General features: G+C 39.8%; 1 protein-coding gene across 1 annotated transcript in view; it reads right to left on the minus strand.

Annotated features, from left to right (window-relative positions):
* Positions 1–24,115, minus strand: part of FAM170A (family with sequence similarity 170 member A) — a 55,762-nt gene extending 31,647 nt beyond the window's left edge. Inside the window, exons 1-3 of the mRNA XM_060008971.1 lie at positions 23,443–24,115; positions 22,974–23,105; positions 18,623–18,716 (exon numbers count right to left, since the gene is read on the minus strand). The gene's annotated coding sequence lies outside the window, so the exon portion shown is untranslated. The remainder of the gene's footprint in view (positions 1–18,622; positions 18,717–22,973; positions 23,106–23,442) is intronic.
* Positions 24,116–27,778: the final 3,663 nt, after the last annotated feature.

The raw sequence follows: 27,778 nt of genomic DNA on the forward strand, positions 1-27,778 counted from the left end.
GGAACTAAAAAAAGAAAAAAACAAAACCCAAAATTAATAGAAGGAAAAAAATCATAAAGCTCAGAACAGAAATAAATGAAATATAGAGACTGAAAAACCAAAAGATCAATGAAACTAAGAGCTGGTCTTTGACAAGATGAACAAAATTGATAAACCTTTAGCTAGATTAACCAAGAAAAAAGATAGGGCCCAAGTGACTAAAATCAGAAAGGAAAGAAAAGTTACAATAAACATCACCAAAATAAAAAGTATCATAAGAGATTACTACAAACAATTATATGCTAAAAATATGGACAACCTAGAAGAAATGGATAAATTCCTAGAAACACACAATCCTCCAAGACTGAATCAGGAAGAAATAAAAAATATGAATAGACCAATTACCAGGAATAAAATTGAATCAGTAATAAACAAACAAACAAACAAAACTCCAAACAAAGAACAGTCCAGGAACAGATGGCTTCACAGGAGAATTCTACCAAACATTTAGAGAAGAGTTAACGCTTATCCTTCTCAAACTATTCCCCAAAACTGCAGAGGAAGGAACTCATTGTGAGGCCAGTATTACCCTGATACCAAAACCAGGTAGCAAAGACACCACAAAAAAACAAAATTGCAAGCCAATATCACTGATGAATATAGAAGCAAAAATCCTCAACAAAATATTAGCAAACCAAATACAACAATACATTAAAAGGATCATCCACCATGATCAAGTGGGATTTATTCCAGGGATTCAAGGATGCATCCATATCCACAAATCAATAAGGTGAACATCACATTAACAAACTGAAGAACAAAAACTATATAATTATCTCAATAGATGTAGAAAAGGCTTTTGATAAAATTCAACATCCACTTAGGGTAAAAACTCTCCAGAAAGTAGGTAGAGAGGGAATAGCCTCAATATAATAAAGGCCAAATATCACAAACCTACGGCCAACATCATACTCAACAGTGAAAAGCTAAAACCATTTCCTCTAAGATCAGGAACAAGACAAGGATGCCCACTCTCACCACTTTTATTCAACATAGTATTGGAAGCACTAACTACAGAAATCAGACAAGAAGAAGAAATAAAAGGAATCCAACTTGGAAAGAAAGAAGTAAAACTATCACTGTTTGCAGATGACATAATACTATATATAGAAGATCGTAAAGATGCCACCAAAAAAAATCAGAACTAATAAATAAATTCAGTAAAGTTGCAGGATACAAAATTAATATACAGAAATCTGTTGTGCTTCTATACACTAACAATGAACTATCAAAAAGAGAAATTAAGAAAACAATCCCATTTACAATTGCATCAAAAGAATAAATACCTAGGAATAAATCTAACCAAAGAGGTAAAAGACTTGTACTTGGAAAACATTGATGAAAGAAACTGAAGACAACACGAACAAACGGAAAAATATACCATGCTTATAGATTGGAAGAATGAATATTGTTAAATTGACCATACTCCCCAAGGCAATCTACAGATTCAATGCAATATCTATCAAAATACCAGTGGCGTTTTTCACAGAACTAGTACAAATAATTCTAAAATTTGTATGAAAGCACAAAAGACCCTAAATAGCCAAAACAATCTTGAGAAAGAAGAACAAAACCGGAGGTATCATGCTCCCTTATTCCAAGCCATACTACAAAACTATAATAATGAAAACAGTATAGTACTGCCACAAAAACAGACACATACATCAGTGGAACTGAATGGAGAGTCCAGAAATGAACCTACATGTATATGAACAATTATTCTACAATAAAGGAGTCAAGAAAATATGATGGGAAAAGACAGCCTCTTAAATAAATAGTGTTGGGAAAGCTGGACAACTGCATGCAACAAGAATTAAACTGGACTACTTTCTCACACCATATACAAAAATAACCTCAAAATGGATTAACGCCTTAAATGTAAGACCTGAAACCATAAAACTTCCAGAAGAAAACATAGACAATATGCTCTTTGACACTGATCTTATCAATAATTTTTTGGTTATGTCTCCAAAGGCAAGGGAAACAAAGACAAAAATAAATAAAAAACAAATGGGACTACATCAAACTAAAAAGCTTTTGCACAGCAAAGAAAACTATCAACAAAACAAAAAGGCAGCCTCCTGAATAGGAAAATATATTTTCAAACAATATATCTGACAAGGGGTTAATATCCAAAATATACAGAGAACTCATGCAACTCAACATCAAAAAAACAAATAACCCAATTAAAAAAATGGGCAGAGCACCTGAATAGACATTTTCCCAAAGGAGAGAAACAGATGGCCGACAGACACATGAAAAGATGCTCAACGCCACTTATCATCAGGGAAATGCAAATCAAAACCACAATGCAATACCACCTCATACCTGTCAGAATGGCTATCATCAAAAAGATAACAAATAACATGTAACGGCAAGGATATGGAAAAGGAATCCTCACGCCTCATTGGTGGGACTGTAAATTGGTGCAGCCACTATGGAAAACAGTATGGAGGTTCCTAAAGAAATTAAAAATAGAACTACCATACAATCCAGCAATTCCACTTCTGGGTATTTATCCAAAGAAAACAAAAACACTGATTTGAAAAGATATATGCACTCCAATGTTTATTGCAGCATTATTTAAAATAGCCAAGGTATGGAAGCAACCTAAGACAGACATAGACAAAGGTATAAAGAAGATGTGGAATATTACAAAATTATAATGGAATATTCCTCAGCCATAAAAAAATTAAATCTTGTCATTTGCAACAGCATGGATGGACCTAGAAGGTATTATATTAAGTGAAATAAGTTAGGAAGAGAAAGACAAATACCACCTGATCTCACTTATATGTAGAATCTAAAAAACAAAAACAAACAAAACAAAATGAAAACAGAATCATGCACACAGAGAACAAACAGGTGGTTGCCAGAAGGAGGGGTGGGGAGGTGAAGCAGGTGTAGAAGATAAGAGGTAACAAATCTCCAGTTATATAATATATAAGCCACAGGAATATAATATACAGCATAAGGAATATGGTTAGTAATACTGTAAAAAGTTTGTACATGGACAGATGGTTACTAGAGTTATGGTGATCATTTTATACTGTATGCAAATGTCAAATTATTATGTAGTAACCTAAAACTAACATAATAGCATACATCAACTATGTTTCAATTTAAAAAAATGTTTTCCAGAAATGAAAAGAAAGTGGGGCAAAAACTACTTGTTGCCTACAAAATACCTATTCTTTTCTTCTTTCTCAGTAGCAGAATTCAATTTTGTTGGGACTGTGATATGTTCAGCTAAAACAAAAAACGTTTCCCCACCTCCCTTGTGGTTGCTATAGTTATACGACACAGTTCTGGCCTAAGAAATGAAAGCAGTAAAATTTCCTAAAAGGAGAACAGAATCAGTTGGTAGTGCTGCATTCTGCTGAAGCATGGGCACAGTGCTGAGACGCTGGAGGTGGGAGCACCATTCTACAGCCTCAAGTAAATAGAAGGGAAGGGTCATTTGCAACAACATGGATGGATTTGGATCCATGTTCTGCTAAGTGAAATAAGTCAGACAGAGAAAGACAATACTGTACGATATCACTTACATGTGGACCCTAAAAAATACAACGAACTAGTGAATATAACAAAAAAGCAACAGATGCACAAATACAGAGAACAAACTAGTGGTTACCACTGGGGAAAGGGAAGGGGGAGGGGCAATATAGGGGTAGGGGACAAAGAGGTACAAACTGTTATGTATAAAATAAGCTACAAGGACCTAGAGATAATCATACTAGGTGAAGTAAGTCAGACAGAGGAAGACAAATATCATATGATATCACTTATATGTGGAATATAAAAAAATGATACAAATGAACTTATTTACAAAACAGAAACAGACTCATAGACTTTGAAAACAAACTTATGGCTACCAAAGGGGAAAGGAAGGGGAGGGATAAATTAGGAGGTTGAGGTTAACATATACACACTACTGTATATAAAATAATCAACAAGGACCTACTGTATCTGGGACTCTACTCAATATTCTGCAATAACCTAAATGGGAAAAGAATCTGAAAAAGAATAGATACATGTAGACGTATAACTGAATCACTTTGCTGTACACTTGAAACTAACACAAAATTGTAAATCAACTATACTCCAATATAAAATTTTTTAAAATTTTGGGACTTCCCTGGTGGTGCAGTGGTTAAGAATCCGCCTGCCAATGCAGGGGACATGGGTTCGAGCCCTGGTACGGGAAGATCCCACATGCTGCGGAGCAACAAAACCCGTGCGCCACAACTACTGAGCCTGCACTCTAGAGCCTGTGAGCCACAACTACTGAGCCTGCATGCCACAACTACTGAAGCCTGCGTACCTAGAGCCCGTGCTCTGCAACAAGAGAAGCCACCGCAATGAGAAGTCCGTGTACCGCAGCAAGGAGTAGCCCCCGCTCACCGCAACTAGAGAAAGCCCGTGCGCAGCAACAAAGACCCAATGCAGCCAAAAATTAAATAAATTTATTTAAAAAAAATTTTTTAATGGAAAAATAAAATAAGTTACAAGGATACAACATAGGGAATATAGCCAATATATCATAATAACTATAAATGGAGTATAACCCTTAAAAATTGTGAATCACTATATTGTACAGCTGTAATTTACATATTATACATCAGCTATATTTAATTTTTAAAAAATAGTAGGGAAGGGCCAAGAGAAGCGCTGTCAGGACCTCCAGGAAGCAGACACTGAATCAGAGTTAGGAGTGCAACTCTGGCATTATTGGGAGGGTAAAGATCAAAAGTGGTATTGGAGGGGGGTAGGGGATTGGGCCACAAAGGCCTTCAGATTTTCTGACTTGAAAATCTGACCACGCTTATGAGAGGAAAGGGAGAAGAAGGCAGTATTGAACAAGAGGAGCCTTGAATTAAGATGCAAATCTCGCAAAATTTCAGCAAAGCCAACTGTCCATTTGATGAATCCTATATCAGAGAGAATGGCCATGCCCACGTGTCTTCTGCTATGCTCAGTCATTACTTGGGGGCTGCCTGGGAAAAGTGTGGCCCTGCATCAAAAGCTGAGGCAGATCCTGAAAGCGTTGCGTTTGGAGTCTCTCAAGATGGCAAATTCTTCCTTGAAGGAAGATCTAAGCGGTAGACCTGCATGGCCAGCACCACAGTGAAGGTCTCAGCCCTGATATCGTTAAGCTGGGATTACTGCCGGCAACTCCCCATTTCTGGCTTCTCATTGTGTCAGGAAAATGAAACCACTAATTTATTTAGTCCCGTGTTTGGGGGTTTCAGTTCTCTGTGTTTCTATAAATTATCAACTCAGATTCCACTGGGCGAGTCTCTAGTTAACAGTAAATTAGGTGCCTGGGGAGACACATTCACCACCATTCCAGGCTATGAGAGCTCTAAGTCAATGAAACAACAGCCCGGGCGCAATGCTGTCACCAGGCAAATATAAGCACCAGTTTCCCAGGAGAATTTTAGTGACAACAACTTGAATAACTGTTTGCCAAAAAACAGAAATAATAGGCTTAATGAGTGTCTGCTTGGGGGGCTGATGTTTGGGCCTTAGTGTAAGAATTTTCAGATAGCTACTCACATCAAAGAAATTACTGTTTTCTTACTGCTGGATTCTTAACCGCATTGTCAGTGCTTGGAATGCTAGAAGTTTGACTTCCAGATAGCCTTCGGAAGCACACTTTTATCTCTCTGGACTTCAAATTCCTCTTTACAAAATGAGGAGGTTGATTAGGTACCACTGCAAGTATTTAAAACAGAGGGGATTGAAGGCACAGAATGGGTAACACACGTGATGGAGAAGCTGAGAGTTGAACAGGTGATGATGTGTCATAACCCAGATATTAGCAACAACAGGAAGCCAATACCACCTTTAGGGTGGAGAACAAAGAGAAGAGGTGGTACTGCTGGAACTCAGGACAGTCCGTCAGCCAACAAAGCCTGAAGCACGGAGAGCCTGTACAGTGGGAGCTGGAGCCGCGTGATAAATTCACCTGCTGCCAGAGCATCAGCCCAAGGCAGAGGGAGGAGGGAAGATACCCTGGCTTCTCCCAGCCTCCCTTGGGGCTCTCACCAGTGCCTCTGCTGGCTAAGGTCAGTGAGAAGCTAGCAAACACAAGACTTTGGTAAACCACAGCCTTCATGGGTCAGCCCCTCCGTGACAGAGAACACAGCAGCAGAAGGACAAAAGAAAAGGAACTCAGGCAGAGCAGGTCCAAGACCATCATAGCCTAGACCAAAGGCATCTACATTTTTTCAGAAGTAGGTCACACGAAAATAAAAACATAATTGGGAAGACTGTTTGAACTGTTGATAATGGTAGCTAGAGAAGATCAATGATTATCATATAAACATGGACTTTACTCAGAAATACAGCAAATGTATACCAAGGCATTATTCATACTCATGATCTCTTGATTCATCAAATGGGTCTGGTGTAACTAGCTGAATTCAGATAGTTCAAAATTATGTAATTAATAAAACTCATTTCCATCATATCTGCTACCATGATTCCTGTCAGCTGCCACCCATTCAGCATGAGCTAATTTGTGTGTGTGATTTTGTTTGGTCGTTTTTTTTAAGTGAACCGAAAGCTCCAGGCAGCCAGGACCCGGGGGGGGGGTAGCTGCGCTGCTCTGAGTACCTCTTACTGGATGCTGGGCCAAGACACCACAATTCCTCCTAATTTAATGGCCCCTATTTCTCCAGGGTAAGAGCACCTTCTACCGAGGAAAGGCTCCCAAAAGCTTTAAGGAGGCGGTGCATCTGTCACATGGTCGTGCCAACATTGTCAGCCTCCACCAGGCCAAGGGGTACTGACTTGTGCCTAGGAAGTTCTTTAAGCCTACTTCTTACAGTCACACAAATGATTCATAAGGGAGCTCAGAACCGGTGAGAACTTCCTGGAGCCATAAACATTTATCCATCTCTAGACCTTTAGGGCATCAAACTTCTAAAATGAAATCTCTGAATGCCAAATAAAGCTAAGCCAAAAGTGAAACTCCTCAACCCCATCATCCTGGTTTGTTCTCTGGAATAGGGCTCCCCAGCTGGTCCGTGGCCTGTTAGGAACCGAGCCTCACAGCAGGAGGTGAGCGCTGGGCCAGCAAGCAAAGCTTCATCTGCTGCTCCCTGTGGCTCGCGTTACTGCCTGAACCATTCCTGCCCACCCCCCGCCACCGGTCCGTAGGAAAATTGTCTTCCACGAAACCGGTCCCTGGTGCCAAAATGGTGGGGACCTCTGCTCTGGAAGCCTGCTGGGCACTGCATGTCAGCCAACTGTGCTGAAGGCACACAGTCGAAGCCTAGCACTTCTGTGTTTCATGAGCAGCATTTTAACGTCCCCCAAAAAAGGATATGAGTTAAAAACGACCAACATAAACACGAGCTTGTGTGTTTCTCTATTCACTCAAGGAAAGGGTATAATTCCATAACTACAAAGTCCCTGTTACCATCCTTCAGATTCTCCTCCTCTGAATCCAGAGTTCCAGCCAAGGGTGGCGCAGTAACTTCGGTTCCAGGAGGGCAATGAGATGGCTGAGTGGAGAGGATCGCGTCTCAGCCTTAGCTCAATAGAGCCGACCCAGCAAAAACAGAAGTGCTTATCAGTGAGGTAACAGACAAACAAAATGTTCTTTGTGGCTTAAAAACTATACTCCCATGCACTCCATTTTAAGAATGTAGGAAAGAGTGAAGCAACCTAGATGTCCACAGACAGATGAATGGATAAAGAAATGTGGTACAGATATACAATGTACAATGGAATATTACTCAGCCATAAAGAAGAATGAAATAATGCCATTTGCAGCCACATGAGTGGACCTAGAGACTATCATACTAAGTGAAGCAAGCCAGAGAGGGAAAGAAAAATATCATATGATATCACTTATATGTGCCATCTAAAAAAAAGAGATACAAATCAACTTACTTATAAAATAGAAATAGACCCACAGACATAGAAAGCAAACTTATGGTTACCAAAGGGGATGGGGGGGATAAATTAGGAGCCTGGGATTAACATGTACACACTACTATATATAAAATAGATAGCAGCTTCCCTGGTGGCAGAGTGGTTAGGAATCCGCCTGCCAATGCAGGGGACACAGGTTCGAGCCTTGGTAATGGGAAGATCCCACATGCTGCTGAGCAACAAAACCCGTATGCCACAACTACTGAGCCTGCACTCTAGAGCCTGCGAGCCACAACTACTGACCCCGCATGCCACAACTACTGAAGCCCGCGTGCCTACGGCCCGTGCTCTGCAACAAGAGAAGCCACTGCAATAAGAAGCCCATGCACTGCAATGAAGAGTAGCCCCTGCTCGCCGCAACTAGAGAAAGCCTGGGCGTAGCAACAAAGACCCAATGCAGCCAAAAATAAATAAATTTATTTTAAAAAATAAACAAAAATTTTAAAAAATAGATAACCAACAAGGACCTACTATACAGCACAGGGAGCTATACTCAATATTTTGTAATAACCTATAAGGGAAAAGAATCTGAAAAAATAGAGAGCTGAATCACTGTGCTGTACACCTGAAACTAACACAACATTGTAAATCAACTATACTTCAATTAAAAACAAAAGAATTTAGGAAGGAGTAAATATGGCCAACTGTCAGGTTAAGGAAAGAAATCCATGAAACTAGGTGGGAAAATTTATCTGAGAGGGAATTTTTTAAAGGAAGGTATTTAAGGCAATATAAAGGTTTATCTTGTTTACATTTAACACTTAATGGTTGGAAGGTTAAAGTTTGGGAACAAGAATTGCTGCTATTCTCCTAGAAGCAAATGATTATATTTTAAAGAACTTTACCCTCTCACAGGTCTTTGAGGAGACCTGTCATAATGTCAAGTCCTGATCTTTTTCTTGAAAGGAGGCAAGAGACATAAGAATTAACTCTATAGAATGGCACTGTGTCACAGTGCTTTCAGGGCAGCTAAAAAGAAGGAAAGAGCAGACAGCAAGTCTGAAAAGGACAGAGGGGAAGGGGCATCCCAGATTTAAAGATAAGTTCCCTTGACAGAAAAACAGGATATAGACTCTGTGATGAGGGGACTTCAGGTCATTACCTCTATTACAGGCTGGGATCCTGCAGTTGATTTCTCTCTCTCTTTCTCTCTCTCTCTCTCTCTCTCTCTCTGTCTATGTCTGTCTGTCTCTCTCTCTGTCTCTGTCTGTCTGTCTGTCTGTCTCTCTGTCTCTGTCTATCTGTCTGTCTCTCTCTCTCTCTCTCTCCCCTTATGCCCTTCCTCCACCCAACCTCATCTTTTCTCTGCAGGAAGCAGGTAATTAACAAGCGCCCCTAAATGGAGGCCCCTGTTATCATTCCTTAATGTGTTTTCCAACTAAGTTAACAAGAATCTGGGGCTTTCTAAACCAGTTCAACATATGGGCCCAAAAAACAAAATTTACACTTACGGCTACTGTCAATGGCTTTTTCACAGTTTAATGTGTTTTCTTCAATCTTGTGCTACTATTTAAAATAGCCAGTTCTACAGAAAACTTTCCCTCTGGAGAAAGTGCTGTGATTTCCAGTGTGAGAGGGCAACAGAGCACTTTAAGGCAATTGATCTCAAAGGGAGCAAAACACACCAGCACCCAAGAGGAAGAGCGGCCACAGGAGAGGCAGCCACCTGCCTTCCACAAAGCTGTTCTGGGTGGACACAGGGGAGAGCTTAGTTGAAAGAAAATATGGGGAGGAAAAGGAGTTCAGCATCAAAAAGCACCTAAGCACCGACTCGATACCAAATAGGAAGTTAAAATAATATCATTCCCAAGATGAAAGGAAGAGTTTTAGGTTGTCAGACCCAACTTTCATAACTTTAATTTTTTTTTCTACAGTAGACTCTCTCAGCTCTGGGGGCACATTGGAATCACCTGGGGAGTTTTAAGCTTTAAATCTGATGTCTGCTCCCATGTCAAACCAATTAAAGAAGACTAAATGAGGGAAAGGGACAAGCACAGGGAGCTTTATTGGAACATCTCCACTGACAAGGAATTCACTACCTTCCATGGAAACCCGTTCCCTGTTGAGACCATTCTGATTTTTCAAAGCTTTCCCTACGTTGAAGTTAGAGCTGCATTTTGTACCATCCCTCAATTTGTCCTTGTTCTGCCCAGGAGCACCATGGAAATCTACCCAATACGTACATCAAATTCTGGAATGATACAAACCTGGAGAGCTGCTTTGATAGCACAATTGAAAGGCTGAGGGCAAATTGAACAAAATGAAATCCAACAGGTATCCACAACCTTTTTTCCTTGGGGCTAAGAAAGTATAGCACAAGGAGAGGATGGGAGAGAAAGGGCGTTAGCAGCAGGAGTTCCGTGATAGATTTCTGGGGTAGGGAGGGAGGGCTGGGGGGCAGTAACTCCACCTGAGTCATCAGGGTGACGTGGCTGCCGAAACCCCTCGTGCTCTCCCAGGCTGCATCCATAGACATGAGATCTCCAGAAGAGGGTTAATCAGGAGACACACCCGTAGGAGAGAATAGGTGACCACGCTTCAAAAGCGATAGAGAAAAACAGAGAGAAATGAACCCAACAGTGAAAGATTTTTGAAGGTTCAAATAAAGAACTGGTAGGGGGAAGGCCGATGAAAAAGAAAGCATTAAAGTGAGGAAGAGGAAACTAGCATTTGAGTATGTACTCTGTGCCAGCTACCCTACATACATCACTTCAGATAATCATCAAGACAGCCTCTGATACACATAACTGATTCACTGTTATACAGCAGAAACTAACACAACATTGTAAAGCAAGTAAACTCCAATAAAGATGTTAAAAAAAAAAAGACAGCCTCTGAAGTTACCTAATTAATGAGAAGATATTTACAGAGCCTCAAGGGATAAAACTAGAAAGAAGGGGTGGGTTTGGAGCTTTAAAAAAGACAGGTATCTTCAATTTTTTTGCTTTCCTTTTCTTTTTGGGTCTCCTTCAAAGACTGAGCTGATTACACACCTCAGTTGGTGGGACTCAGTTTATTGGTCCACACAGACTCCTCTCTTATTTATTCATTAACTCCTTTGTCTCTTCACATGTATATTTGTAAATCCCCATGGCCCACCAGCATTTCTCTGCCTCTTCGTAAACAATGTATATTCTTTTATTTGCATATGTTCTTGTAAAATTTTGTGTGTATTCTGTAAATTTTCTTTTCCCATACTTCACCATTTTCCCCTACAGTTTGTACCTCTTTCTTGTTAATTTGCAATAGTTTTCAGATATCAGTCCCTTGTTGGCATTAGCACTTTATTTATCATGTCCGTTAACATTCTAATCTTTGTATCAACAATAACATTGCCCAGGTGTAATCGAAATCAACTTTGTTTTTTTAAAGATTTCACATTTGAGGATTTAGTTAATAAATCCTTCCCCACCTTAAGATCACAAAGAAATTGTACATTTTCTTCTAATAACTGTATAGTTTGAACTTTCACATTTAGGTCTCTCATTCTTCTGGAATCTGCCTTTGTATATGGTGTTATAACAAGGTCAATCTTATTCTGCTCTGTATAATGTGCCTGTTCATCCAGTAGTATACTACACAATCCTTCCTTTCCCCATTGACTTGTGGTGCCACCTTGACGATACATTAATTTCCAATCAATATACAAATCACATTGAGCTCTCTATTCTGTTCCATTGATCGATCTGTCTGTCCTTGTATCAATATCACACTGTTTTCATTACTATGGCTTTGTAGTATGTCTTAACATCCGCCAGGGAATGTTATTCCGTTTACTTTTCTTTTGCAAGATTGGCTTACTATGAAAAAGTTCGGGAGATCGGCTGTACAACATTCTGCTTATAGTTAGCAATACTGTACCGTACATTTGTTAGGAGCATAGATCTCATGTGTTTACAATTTTTAAAAAGATATTGGTTTACTATTTGTGGACTTTCATTATCCTGTACAAATGTTCAAGTAAAGGCTATCAAATTCATCAAAAAATCCAAATAGAATTTTTATCAGGATTGAATTGGAATTATAGATAATTTAGGGAAAATTGTCATCTTCATTATATTAGTCATTTCATCCAAGAGCATGAAATGTTTCTTCATTTATTCAGATCATCTTCTATGCCTTTTCTTTACATTTTAATTTTTTCCCCATAGAGCATGTGCATAGTCTTGGATGAATTAACTCCTAGATACAGTCTGTCTTGCAGAAATTCCTACATATGGACTGACAGACAAATGATATCAGTATAACAGAGAAGCCTCTGGCTAATATGGGATCTTCCCAACACCGTTCATATCCTGTGCTATCCAGCCACAGCAGCTGTATACTAAACAGCTAACCCAGCTGCCTTTGGCTCCTCCAGTCAAGACCCTTCACTATCTTGGTCTGTCCTTCATCTGCTTCAGGTCCCCAGTGTGTGGTAGCCAGTACCTCCTTAGACCTCAGTCTTTAACCCTAGCACCACAGATAGATCAGAAGACCCTGTTTCTTCCCAGCCAGTTGTTTACCTTCCCAGTTGAGCGGTTCAAGCAGGTCCTGTTCTCAGGGAGTGCCCCAGGGAAGCAGATTTCAACTCAGACCAAGGAAGGGCTTTCTCACCCAGCTGCCCTAGGAGGGAGCGGTGCAATCCCTTCTCTCTGCCTCAGTTTCCTCTAATCAGGAGGTCCTGGTGTGACATGGAGTCTCCACATACCAGCCGAGGTCTCCAATCCTGAGTACACAGAGCTCTCGTCTGCTGGGGAGGTTGAGGAAGAAGGGAGCGGGAAGAACCTGGCACCGTGGTGGCACATCTTTGGACTCAGTGGGCAAAGGCCAGGCTCCAATGTCTGCCCGGTGCTGAGGGAGCCGCCCCTCCTGGCAGAGGGTGCGCTCATAGACACACTGTGAAGCTTAGTTCTTACTCTGGATCCATGAAATGAGTCAGGCAGTTTTTATTCTCTTCCGTTGTCTGGAATATCCAGTGTAGGTTAGAAAACAACTGTTTCTTCAAAGTTTCTTAGAATTTACCTGTAAAACAATCTAAGCTTGGGGTTCCAGGGAGGGGAATTTGTTCAATGCCATTTCAATTTATTTCATATGTATGATTCTATTTCAGTTTTCTATATTTGTGCCAGTTGTGACATTTTATATTTTTCAAGGAATGTATCCACTTCATCTACATTTTGAGTTCACTCACATACAGTCATTCACAGTAGAGAAAAAGCCATAATTGGATAAGTAGAATGCAAACATTAGAAATTAGCCATGTGAATGAGGAGGTGTTTAATTGTGAGACTAAATGAAATGTCCAGCACAAGCTTCTATAACCATGGACCGAGAGTTGCAGCGTTGCACAGTTCAAATTCATCCTGGCTAGCTGCATTATGATGCCATCTAGTGGTTATTGTCCACTAGGGCTTCATTATAGATGGTAACAATGCTAGGACTCAGGTTAGCCAAAACTTCCAGGTCACTGGCAGAAATGCTAGGAATTTCCCAGTTTGCTGGTTGCCCATTGCTGCAGATTTGGCCTAAAGGGACTCCTTCTCCCTTTGAGGCCCCTTCAAAGATTGCTGTTGCCCCCCAACCCTACCCTCACACCCCCAACATGGCCCTCCCAGAAAAGATAAAACCTTAAGCCCACAGCCATTTGAGAACACGGGCAGGATACGTCATCAATCCTGATATATCAAGCTCATACTATTGTAAGATGTTTCTGTAATCTTTCATTATTTTTTTAATATTCCTGTTGTATCTGTATTTATTTGACCATTCTCTTTCTGTATCATATTTAATTTTATCGACCTTCTTTTTCTCGACACTTTTGTTAGAGTTTGTCAATCTCATTTATCTAGTCAAAGAAACAGCCTTTGATTTTGTTAATTTTTCTATTGCTTTATTGAGCTATAAAGGGTTTTTTTATTAGTATATCATTCATATACCATCAAACTCACCCTTTTTCAAGTGTACAATTCACTGGTCTTTTAGTATATTTACAAGAATGTGCAACTATTATCACTATTTAATTTCAGAACATTTTTGTTACCCCAAGAGAGCACCCATATACATTAGTCATCACTTTCCATTTCCTTCTTTCGCTCACTGATCTGCTTTATGTCTCCATAAATTTCCTATCCTGGGTCAATCACATAAATGGAATCATGCAATATGTAGCCTTTTATGGCTGGCTTCTTTCACTCAGCGTAATGTTTTAAAGGTTCACCCACGTTGTAGCAGATATCAGTGCCTCTACCTTTTTATGGTGGAATATTATTCCATTGCATGCATATAGCATATTTTGTTCATCCATTCATGAGCTGATGGACATTTGAGTTTCTACTTTTGGGCTATTATGAATTATACTGCTACAAACATCATGTACAAGTTTTTGTGTGTTCTCAGTTTTATGTTCTCAGTTCTTCTGAGTCTATAACTAGGAGTCAAGTGGTTGGGTCATGTGATAAATCTATGTTTAACTATTTGAGGAACTGCCTAACTTTTCCACAGTGGCAACACCATTTTACATCCCCATCAGCAAAATGAATAAGGGTTTCAATTTCTCCACATCCTAGTGGTTATGAAGAGGTATCTCATTATGGTTTTGATTTGAGTTTTCCTAATGACAAATGACGTTGAGCATCTTTTCACATGCTTATTGGCATTTGTATATCTTCTTTGGATAATGGTCTATTCAAATTCTTTGCCCGTTTTTATTTGGGTTATTTGTCTCTTTATTGTTGATTTGTAAGAGTTACTTATATATTCTGGATACTGGACTTTTATCTACCTCCTTTGAACAATTTCTTTGGCCAAGATTTTATGAGTAAACTCAGGGAACAGCAGCATTGAGAGGAGGCAGTAAATGAGGAATCGTGCCAGTCAGCTTATGTATGTTTTTATCAACTGTTTATCCCATCAGGGCTCTGGCATTGCCTGGACTTTACCACCCCAGCACCGAAGATTTGGGTCTTCGATAAGATTTCTGCAATAAACCCCTATTTTTAGTCCAAGTTCTTGAGGATATTCCTGATCCGTCCGTACTTCATCTGTAAACTGGAGCTATTATCCTTGAAGCTTCTTTTGAGGACTATATGATATAATGTATACAAACACTCGGCTTATAGTTGAAATAATAGATCCTCCTCCTCTCATTTTAATGTTTATTCCCACATTCTGCCTTCCAAAGTCTTAATCTCACATATTCTCACTGTTTAAATATAATGAAGGTTTTCTTCCCATACTGACTTTGTTTGGCCTGCCACGGGAAGAAGTACTTTTGCCTGGTTACATATACAAATATTATGTATGTATGTAGTTATCTATCGCCAGCCTTCTAGCATGACTTATGTCCCACAAAGTTAAAAAACAGCCCTAAGTTAAAAGTTAGCCTTCTTTTCTGATTGCATTTCTTTTTTTTTTTTTTTTTTTTGCGGTACGCAGGCCTCTCACTGCTGTGGCCTCTCCCGTTGCGGAGCACAGGCTCTGGACGCGCAGGCTCAGCGGCCATGGCTCACGGGCGCAGCCGTTCCGCGGCATGTGGGATCTTCCCAGACAGGGGCACGAACACGTGCCCCCTGCATCGGCAGGCGGACTCTCAACCACTGCGCCACCAGGGAAGCCCTCTGATTGCATTTCTGAATATGGCCTGTGGCTTATCATTTATTTCCCATAGACATTGCTGAATGAACTTTTATCCTGAAGCTTCATTTGTTTAAAAGAATATTAACATAAAAGAATCCTCACTAGAGCTCCGAGGAAGATATATTACTCCATTTTTTTCTAGACATCTAGTAGCAGAAAGCACATATTTTATTAAAAAGATTCAAAAGACTATTGTTTACAAAAATGACTCACAGAAACCTGATTCACAATTGATTTCTAAAACATATAATGGGAAGAATAAGTCATAGAGTGGACATATGAGGAACTGGGGAATCCTTTTTTAGTCAGTGTCTGATATACCCAATCTTCTAAAAATCTATCTCAGTCTTCACCATTCTGGGATAGTTTGATAGGGAAGCTATTCAGCCAAAAAGGATGCTCAATAAGGAATCGTTAGCTGAGCATATAATATCCACACAAGGGAAGGGGTAATTTTAGAAAATTAAGAGCCCCATATCTCAAAGGGAAGGCATTCCTAAGGTGATATTTTTACTTTTGTATATGGTTTCTCCTTTATGCATATAAGCGTTCTCATTTTCAAAAACCTTGGTTTGACTTGAGGTAAAATTCGGTTACTTTTAATTTTGTATCTTTTCCATAGCGGTGTAACTCTGTGGTCAAAAAATCTTATTCACCCTTCATATGAATGTGGCTGACTCTTTCTCTTTTCTTTCTCTTTTTTTTTAGTTTATGAATTTTATTTTTTTATACAACTTTTTTTATTAGTTATCTATTTTATACATAGTGTATATATACCAATCCCAATCTCCCAATTCATCCCACCACCCCCTGAATGTGGCTAACTCTTCCTAACATTATTTGGAGGAAGGGTGAGAACACTATTACTATTCTGTCCACATGGTAGCCACCTAAATTCTGGTCACATTGACGAAAGAAAATATTCATAAAATTCCATATTCCAATTGGAATTCCTTATATTACCAAATGAACTGACCTTAACGTGAAGAACACATTACACATATAATGATTTGCAAGAGGGCCTTCATATTTAATCTTTATACCATTTGATTCTCATCACAAACATGCTATATAACTGATCCAAGGCTAAAAATGACTAAAACTCCCATGACTTTTCCTGCTGATGGTTTCTCTGAGGTGGTACAGAGTTAAAAATGTAATTTCTACAAATGAAAAATTGCCGTTACTGAAATTCAACAATTTCATGGTAATTATCCATCCATATTTCCTTTTTATATGCTTTCATTTGGATAAAATTTCATTTAATGTCATCAAATAAGTTTTCTTTGGGGCACAGTGATTTTCATATTGTCAACTAATAACCAGTCAGGTGTGTCTTGGTGTTTCCCAGAATCACCCTTTATTCCTTTTCCTCTTTAAGTCAGTACTTTCCTTCTTAGCTTCAGGAATATTTTATTCTGAAGAGGCAAAATATCTCCAAGATTTTTAGGAAAAGAAATCTTGTTCTTAAATCTGTGGCCAACTTTAGCTGCCAAAACTCAACCTCCTGTTTACTCATTCACTACAGGAGAGCTTACAAACCAAGCTCTAATCTCACCAATTCACAAAGAGTTCTGGAAATCCCACATACCTACGGGTGGGATCCACTGAAAGGATGTAGACAGGTGGCTCTCCTACTTAAGCAGGCATCAGAATCACCTGGTAACTTGTTAAAACAAACTGCTGATTCAGTAGGTCTGATCTGGGCCCAAGAATTTGCATTTCTAGCAATTTCCTGGATGATGCTGATGCTGCTGATTCCATGACCATGATCTGAAAACCGCTGCATAAATCGCTGTGCATTAACCTCCAGTCTGGAAAGATACTGACTTTTCTCAACACACACCAACTTTAAGGTTAAAAAGATTAGAAAAACAGCTAAAACCCTCAAGAATTCGTTTGCAGCCCTCACCTACTCTAGAGATCCTGGATTCCATAATCACTTACTAAAGTCACTGCTACTGATACTGTGCCTTCTGGATTCTGGATCCTTTTCCCTTGCCACGATTTTCAGAATTTTCCACATTCCCTCTGCTTCATTACTAGACCACTGTTGCCCTTGTCTCAGGATCACATTACTGTTACTGATCTTCTGATTCAGATAAAAGCCCAATGAAGGAAAAACTTGGCTCTTTTCTGAAGGCAGATGCAAACTGCTCACCAGGTCACGATTTCTCTAAAGCACTTTTAAGAGTTCAACATTTATTAGCAAGTCAGTAAGTCCCTCTTCATTTTAAAACCTCTCCATACTCAGAGGGAGGGGGCAGTCTGGTATTAGCCTCTCTTATTGCAAACACTTTAATAGCTTGTGAACAATTCTGAGAGGTAAAAACACATCCTCAGGGCTTCCCTGGTGGCACAGTGGTTGAGAGTCCACCTGCCGATGCAGGGGACACGGGTTCGTGCCCTGGTCCGGGAAGATCCCACATGCCGCAGAGCGGCTCGGCCCATAAGCCATGGCCGCTGAGCCAGCATGTCCGGAGCCTGTGCTCCGCAACGAGAGAGGCCACGACAGTGAGAGGCCCACATAACGCAAAAAAAAAAAAAAAAAACACGTCCTCAGTAGACTAACAACTGCAATAGAGACAGCATAAGGGCAGGAAAGGTGGGAATGTGGCTGGACTCACATCCCCTTACAGTCATCTTAATTTATTCCTCTGCATTCCAAGCCATTTACAATACACTTAAAACATAGCTTAGGCTCTATTAGAGTCCCTGGCACAAAGCAGGTTTCCACAAAGCACTGTTTTTTTGGTCATGGAGCAAAATCATGTACTGATTACCTTATGTCTAATACTGTATGTGAGATAGTTCAGGGAGCAGTCATGAGCAATCTTTATCAAAACAGAAAAAAACACAAAAAACCCTTTCTGAATGATCTTCTCACAGCTAACACAATGATTTAAGACAATGCCAAAGCATATTAACAACTACAATTAATTTATGGTAAAAAGCAAGGATTTAAAAGTACCTTGTTAATACAAGGTAAAAACACACTGTATTAGATATCAGAGATCACCTGTTTCACTTGTGCAGCCCAGTCTCCATGTAACAGTGTCAGAGAGGAAAACTCAGTTGTTACAATATCCAAAATGATGCGGCCATGCTAGCACCTAAGTAGACAGAGAACACGTGTCAGCCATGCTTGCCATTGTCTGGTTTTAGCTCCCTAATTTACACTTGCCATCTCTGAACCTCTAAGACCTCTTCCCCTGTCACATTTGGAAAAAAGAAAACCTCATACTGTAGAGCAATGAAATTGATTTCCATTGGCCAAATATAACAGGAAGGCTTCTTGCTTCAAAAGCACACCTCGGGGTTTCCCTCAGGGTCTTCCGTACCTCAGGCACCAGAGGCCACAGAAGCAAGAAAGGCCTTTGTCAGTCCACACACAGACCAGAATGAGTCCGGAGCGGCCTCTTCCGCTTTCCAGGCACCGTCCTCACCACCTTCTTCCCCTCTCGTTAGGAAAAGCTCTCATTTCAATACTTAACACTTGTTGACTGATGAGACCTCGGGGTAAATGAATGCCAATGCTTCATCTCAACCAGGTGTTTGCTTTTATATATCTTATCATGGATTAGAGATTGAAATGCTTTCTCCTCTTACGGGGATTTCAGCCATCAGCAAGTAGATGGAGTTTGTAGGAAGCACCTAAGAACCACTTTCTGGAAATGGAGGGGAATGTGATGGGTAGGAGGCAAGAACCACAGGACAGCAGTGCCCCAGAAACACAGCCTCAGGGACTGGAGCCCTTCTTTCCCCAGCACGAATATCTCGTGCAGTCTCAGCCTGGATGCAGAGGCTTTCCTTTCCTTTCCCACCCTTTGACCCCACCCAGCCCTGCACCAAGTACTCAGATGCCAGCCTCCTAGGCTCACTTGGACACGTGGGGGTGCTTCTGGTTGTCACAAGGACTGCGGAGTAACCCTAGCATTTTCTAGACTTCCTTGCTCATCTTTTCAAACTGGGCAGAGGGGGTGGGGTTCACTCTATGTGTGCGGATCAAAGGCGGTAGCTTTGCATTATGGCGTGCACGCGTATGAAGGGGCTAATTTTATTTTCCTTCCAATGTTATTGAGATATAATTGACATACAGCACTATCTAAGTTTAAGGTGTACGGCGTGAAGATTTGCCTCTTCTACATCATGAAATTATTACCACAATAAGTTTAGTGACAACCATCACCTCATATAGATACAAAATAAAAGAAAAAATTTTTTCCTTGTGATGAGAACTCTTAGGGTTTACTTTAACAACTTTCATATATAACATACAGCAGTGTTAATCATATGTATCACGTTGAACATTACATCCCTAGTACTTATTTATTTTATAACTGGAAGTTTGTACCTTGTTACCACCTTCAGATGCCCCCTCTCCCCACCCCCCCACCTCCTGTAACCACAAATCTGATCTCTTGTTCTGTGAGTTTATTTGGGTTTGCAGTATTATTGACCTACAACACTATGTTAGTTCCCATTACACAACATAGTGATTCAATAGTTCTATACATTCAACATGATCACCACAATAAGTCTAGTTGCCAACGGTCACCATACAAAGATATTACATTATTATTGACTATATTCCCCACATTGAACATTTCATACTTGGGACTCATTTATTTTGTAACTGGAAGCTCATACTTCTTAATCTCCTTCACCTATTTCTCTCATCCCCCTTCTTCCCTCCCCTCTGGCAACCACCCATTTGTTCTCTGTATCTATGATTCTGTTCCTGTTTTGCTATGTTTGTTCATTTGTTTTGTTTTTTAGCTTTCACATAAAGGGAAATCATACAGTATTTGTCTTTCTCTGTCTGACTTTTTTCACTTAGCATAATACCCTCTAGGTGCATCCATGTTGTCACAAATAGCAAGATTTCATTCTTCTTTATGGCTGAGTAATAGTCCATTGTATATATATATAACCACATATTCTTTATCCATTCATCTATTCATGGGCACTTAGGTTGCTTCCATAACTTGGCTATTGTATATAATGCTACAATGAACAGTGAAGTACGTACATCTTTTTGAACTAATTTTTCATTTTCTTTGAATAACTACCCAGAAGTGGAAATGCTGGATCATACAGTATTTTTATTTTTATTTTTCTGAGGAAACTCCATACTCTTTTCCATAGTGGCTGCACCAATTTCCATCCCCACCAACAGTGCACAAGGATTCACTTTTCTCCACATCCTCACCAACAGTTTTTATTTGTTGTTTTTTTGATAGCCATTCTGGCAGGTGTGAGGTGGTGGTGTCTCATTGTGGCTTTGATTTACATTTCCTTGGTGATTAGTGATGTTGAGCATCTTTTCATGTGTCTGTTGGCCATCTATTTGTCTTCTTTGGAAAAATTTCTATTCAGGTCCTCCCCCCTTTTTTAATTGGGTGGTTTGTTTTTTTGATATTGAATTGTATGAATTCTTTGTATATTTTGGATATTAACCCCTTATTGGATATATCGTTTGCAAATATCTTCTCCCACTCAATAGGCAGTCTTTTCATTTTGTTGATCATTTCCTTCACTGTACAAAAGCTTTTTAGCTTGATGTAGTCCCATTTGTTTATTTCTGCTTTTGTTTCCCTGGCCTGAGGAGACATAGCCAAAGAAATATTGCTAAGACCAATGTCAAAGAACATACTACCTATGTTTTCTTCTAGGAGTTTTATGGTTTTAGGTCTTACATTTAAGTTTTTAATCCATTTTGAGTTTATTTTTGTTTAAGGTGTGAGAAAGTAGTCCAGTTTTCCCAACGCCATTTATTGAAGAGGCTGTCTTTTTCCCCATTCTATCTTCTTGCCTCCTTTGTCACAGATTAATTGCCCATATAAGTGTGAGTTCATTTCTGGGCTCTCCATTCTGTTCCATTCATCTATGTGCCTGTGTTTGTGCCAGCGCAATACTGTTTTGATGACTAAAGCTTTGTAATTTAGCTTGAACTCAGGGAGCATGATACCTCTTGTTTTGTTCTTTTTTTCTTAAGACTGTTTTGGCTATTCAGGGTCTTTTGTGTTTCTAAACAAAATTTAGAATTATTTATTCCAGTCACATGAAAAATGCCAGTGGTGTTTTAATAGGGATTTCATCAAATCTGTAGATTACCTTGGATGGTATGGTCATTTTAACAATATTAATTCTTCCAATCCATGAGCTTTTTATCATGAAAATGTTCAAATATGCACAAAAAAATAGTATAATCAACTAGCATATCACTTCAGTCCTACATGATTCAGTGTGCATTTCTATAACGTAAGAACATTTTCTTACATAAGCACAACACCACTGCTACCCTTAATAAAATTCCTTGATATCGTCTAACATCCAGTCCATATTCAATCCTGAACTGGAGAGAAATATTTTTATTTTGTATGGATAGCAGGAAAACTAATAATATAGAAAAAATGATTATAGTAATATGATTATAGATACTGAACAACTATCAAAGGGAAACAAAACTTAAAAACATTTGGTTTGTTTAGCTGTATTAAAACAATACTAATTAAGGCAATTTATTCAACTGCTTGATGTTTATCCCCAGTGACAACAGATCATCATAACAATTATGCACGTCATTAAATGTGCCCAGGATTACAGCTGGAAACAAATAGAATGCACACAAGTAGTACAGAAATCTGCTTGCAACTTGAAAATTGTTTACTTCGAAAGAAATAGAATTGACCTGGATAATCTGCGTTCAGACCCAGGGAAGTGTAGTTGATACCAAGGGTACAAAAAAAATTTTGAACTTCATCAAACTCCTGACAACCTTCTCTCATTACCTTTGCAATGATACATTATACTCTTAGCTAGGCGAGAAAAATGCTGATATGAAACTACAGCACCAGTACAAAAATGCAATTGTTCTGGGACCTCTGAGGAAGAACTCTTTTCATAAGAAAATCTTGGAGCCTGGAGGCCCAGTTTTACACACTGTAGCTGTTTAATAACTCCTGTTCCTTCTCCTCCTCCCTATGCCCACCTCAGTTTGCAGGACTGCACAGGTGAGGGCTCAGAAAACCGACCTGGAGCAAATTCCTTCTCATGACACAGTTTGTCGTTTGGAAAACACTGATGGTTACATCAAAAGGCTTTCTGCAATGTTACTGCACTACCTTCACAGCAAATTTGCACAGTCCTTTCTAAATCTAGATTTAAAAAGGATGTACTTATTTCAAAGGAAAAAGGATTAAACAGAAGGTGAGGGGGAAGCTCCAGGCACTTAAGTCTCCTTCCACTCTGGCAGTGAGTGTTTGCCATTAAAGCAGCCTCAGACCCTTGTTCTCATCCTCTCCAGGCCTTGTGTGCACTTGGTTCTTTGGACACAGAATCTAGTGAACTCACGGACCCCAACTTACCCCAGTGGTCAACCAAGACTGTCTTAGAATCCTTCTGGCAAAAGTAACCTCAGAAATGTTGACCTCAACTCATTACTGAGGTTGTAAGCATAACTGGGCAGCTTTTGTTAAGTTCACATTAGCCACAGCCTTCTGCAAAAAGGGGAAGAAAGAAAGAGGGAGTGAGGGAGGGAGGAAAGGAGAGAGGGAAGGGAGGGCTGAGCTTGGAAATGGACTCTCTGAAACCAAAGTACTGGTGAACTTGTTAAAGATTTTTAAGTCTGACAGGCCAGCTTTCCCAAACCATGGCAGCTGTAAAGGGAATATAATTATACTTAGCAGAAGCCACCAGAATTTTGAAGTTACCCTAAATTTAAAGCTTCTGGGAGACTTAATTAAATTTAATGAAAACCATAGCTGCTAAACAAAGATGTTGTAGCTCCCACTTAGTTATTCCTGAGAAAATTAAGTAGCAATCATGAAGACATACCTCAGCTTTCACATTTAAGCCGCTAGGTAGTAATGCCCAAAGTCTATAAATAAGGTAATGCTCTCTTCTTTTCATTAGCTAGTACCATTGTCAAACTACTCATCTGTTCCTGTAAGAAAGAAAATCAGAACTAGAGCAGAAGGAAAAAATAAGAGGAGAGGGCTTCCCTGGTGGCACAGTGGTTGAGAATCTGCCTGCCAACGCAGAGGACACGGGTTCGAGCCCTGGTCTAGGAAGATCCCACATGCCGCGGAGCAACTAGGACCGTGAGCCACAACTACTGAGCCTGCGCGTCTGGAGCCTGTGCTCCGCAACAAGAGAGGCCACGATAGTGAGAGGCCCGTGCACCGCGATGAAGAGTGGCCCCCACTTGCCGCAACTAGAGAAAGCCCACGCACAGAAACGAAGACCCAACACAGCCATAAATAAATAAATAAATAAAATTTAAAGTAACAAGCAAAAAGCAAGCCCTTCCAAATTCATTAAAGGAAATGTTTAAAAAAAAAAAAAAGAGGTGAGAAAAAGGAAGTACAGGGAAGTTATCCTGAGTGTGATATAGGGTAATATTCTAGCCGACTTCAAACCCTTGAGCTCCTCCACCAACCCCACCACTCCCTCCTGTGGCATTTCTTTTGTTTTTTAAAGAATTGTATGTTGTCTGCCATTGCAGAATTAGTACCCAGTTAGTTCAGGTCAGGATGGATGTCTGTAAATCACAGCACCAGAATATGTGGCTCGTTATGCTCCCATGGTAATCTTAACCTGGACTATTTATATGTAGGAATAATCATGATCCTTTTGATGGATTTGAGCAACAGGATGGTAGAGATAGCGTGAAACCTGACCCCAGGCAGAAATTCTCTCGGACTAGTACAGGGAGGAGGGGGAGATGAAGTGGCCTAATCTGCCTTCATGGAGGCCAACCAGACAGTCCAGGACGGGGTGTGCAAACAGTAATGTGCATCAGAATCCCCTGGAGGGAGAGTGCGAGACCCTATCCTAAGAGTTTCTGATACAATAGGTCTGAAGTTGGGCCCCAAAACTTGCTTCTCTAACAAATTCCCAGGAGACACTAATACTGCTGGTCCAGAGACCATATTTTGTTTTTATTTTTTTACTTTTAGTTTTTTTGTTTGTTTTTAATTGGGGTATAGTTGTTTTACAATGTTGTGTTAGTTTCCACTGTACAGCAAAGTGGAGTTCCCTGTGCTATACAGCAGGTTCTCATTAGTTACCTATTTTGTACATATTTGTGTATATATATCAATCCCGATCTCCCAATTCATCCCACCATCCACCTTTCCCCCCTTGGTGTCCATACATTTGTTCTCTACATCTGTGTCTTTATTTCTGCCTTGCAAACCAGTTCATCTGTACCATTTTTCTAGATTCCACATATATGCGTTAATATACGATATTTGTTTTTCTCTTTCTGACTTACTTCACTCTGTATGACAGTCTCTAGGTCCATCCACATCTCTACAAATGACCCAATTTTGTTCTTTTTTATGGCTGAGTAATATTCCATTGTATATATGTACCACACCTTTATCCATTCATCTGTCAATGGGCATTTAGGTTGCTTCCATGACCTGGCTATTGTAAATAGAGCTCCAATGAACATTGTGGTACATGACTCTTTGAATTATGGTTTTCTCAGGGTATATGCCCAGTAGTGGGGTTGCTGGGTCACATGGTAATTCTATTTTTAGTTTTTTGAGGAAGCTCCATACTGTTCTCCATAGTGGATGTATCAATTTACATTCCCACCAACAGTGCAAGAGCGTTCCCTTTTCTCCACACCCTCTGCAGCATTTATTGTTTGTAGATTTTCTGATGATGCTCATTCTAACCGGTATGAGGTGATACCTCATTGTAGTTTTGATTTGCATTTCTCTAATGATTAGTGATGTTGAGCATCTTTTCATGCATTTGTTGGCCATCTGTATGTCTTCATTGGAGAAATGTCTATTTAGGTCTTCTGCCCATTTTTGGATTGGGTTGTTTGTTTTTTTGATATTGAGCTGCATGAGCTGTTTGTATATTTTGGAGATTAATCTCTTGTCGGTCACTTAGTTAGCAAATATTTTCTCCCATTCTGAGGGCTGTCTTTTTGTCTTGTTTATGGTTTCCTTTGCTGTGCAAAAGCTTTTAAGTTTCATCAAGTCGCATTTGTTTATTTTTGTTTTTATTTCCATTACTCTAGGAGGTGGGTCAAAAACATCTTGCTGTGATTTATGTCAAAGAGTGTTCTTCCTGTTTTCCTCTAAGAGTTTTATAGTATCCGGTTTTACATTTAGGTCTTTAATCCATTTTGAGTTTATTTTTGTGTACGGTGTTAGGGAGTGTTCTAATTTCATTCTTTTACATGTAGCTGTCCAGTTTTCCCAGCACCACTTATTGAAGAGCCTGCAGAGACCATATTTTGAAAACCACAGGTCTAAGACATACTGTCTCAGAAGTTTAGAAAACAGAGGCATGTTTGGGAAATGGTTTGGTATTAGGTGAATCCAATCCGAGACACAGAAGATATGGTTGAGACAACTAGCTAGCAATGATAGAAAGCAGATGGGTAATGGGTGAGTCCCAGAAATCTGCCGCATAAGGGCAGGCCCTTCACCATCAGATGAGGAGTAAAGTCTCACCCTAGGAAAAGTGAACAGAGCTGGGTGGGGTCCCATAGCCATGATCAACCTGCTGAAATCAGACCAGGACCTCAGCCCTCAAGGGAACCAGCCAATACGTTGTAGGAGGTCCCCAGGGGCTGATGGAATGAATCTGGGACAGAGAGCTTCAGGGAAGGGAAGCTGGGAGCATCTCCTACCCGAAAGAAAGATCTGACCCGTCTGCAGGTAGACTGGAACACATGCTCCCTCTCCTGGCATCAGATCTTTGACAACCAGGACCCACCCCACACCCCACACAGACAAACTCTTGCCTGCAAGTGCTCCAGGCCCTGACAACCCCTGTATAAGTAAGCAAAGCGCCTGCATCACTGAACTCTACACTCATCTGACTACATTTAGAGCATTGTCTCTCCCAATTTAATGACTCATAAAGCACAGAACTATAAAGTGGTCTTATTAAAACATATTTCACAGTTAGCTAGTGGGAAGCAGCAGCATAGCATAGGGAGATCAGCTCGGTGCCTTGCGATGACCTAGATGGGTGGGATAGGGAGGGTGGGAGGGAGGCTCAAGAGGGAGGGGATATGGGGACATATGTATCCATATGGCTGATTCACTTTGTTGTACAACAGGAACTAACACATTATTGTGAAGCAATTATACTCCAATAAAGATCTATTTTTAAAAAACATATTTCATATTCATTTTCATCTAACTCTTAAAACAACCCCAAGAGATGCACCACGAAAACAGCCAGGAGGAGGGATGCTCAGGAATCACAGGACTGGCTCTCAGACCCACCATTATGTGAAGCTGGGATTGGCCTCCTGACTCCAAGGTTAACATCGTTCCCCTTAGTTCATATTCCCTCCCTTTTGAAAAGGATTTGTTTGTGGGTTTTTTTTGGGGGGGGGGGACTGGCTTGATTTTGTGTATTTATGTATGTTTTTATTTTTATTAGTTCTTATGAAAATTTTAATTTTTATACACTTTTTAAAGGTTACTTTCTATTTACAGTTACTACAAAATACTGGCTGTATTCTCTGCGTTGTACAATGTATCTTTTTTTCAACTGAAATATAGTTAATTTACAATGTTGTATTGGTTTCAGGTGTACAGCACAGTGATTCAGTTATACATACATATATATCTATTTTTTTCAGATTCTTTTTCCCTTATTGGTTATTACAAAATATTGAGTATACTCCCTGTGCTATACAGTAGGTCCTTGTTGGTTATCTATTTTATATATAGTGGTGTGTATATGTTCATCCCAACCTCCTAATTTATCTCTCTCCCCTACCCCCCTTTCCCATTCAGTAACCATAAGTTTGTTGAAAACAATTTGAACCAACTCTACAGGAGAAATTTAATCTCTCCTGCTTCATTAAGCAAAAACAAAAATCAAGAGATTATACCAGAAAACATATTACATCATTACACTCAATTATGTAACACTTAGTACAGCCTGTTTTCCTAAGGAAGTCCCTCCCTGCCTCAGGAAAAACAGAGTTCTCTATCACTAGAGGTAACCAAGAAAAGGCTGCACAAATACCCACCAGGTACATCAAAAAAGGAATTCAAGCATCCAGTGGGATGGATATTGACTGATGTTTCATTTTATTGATTTTAAATTCTCTTAATTTCTCTATTAAGCTCATTTTTAAAAACAGACTCAAAATCCCTATTACCACTTCCATAATTTTTAT

This window comes from Delphinus delphis, chromosome 3 (genome assembly GCF_949987515.2).
Source record: "Delphinus delphis chromosome 3, mDelDel1.2, whole genome shotgun sequence".
NCBI classification, from domain to species: Eukaryota; Metazoa; Chordata; class Mammalia; order Artiodactyla; family Delphinidae; genus Delphinus; species Delphinus delphis.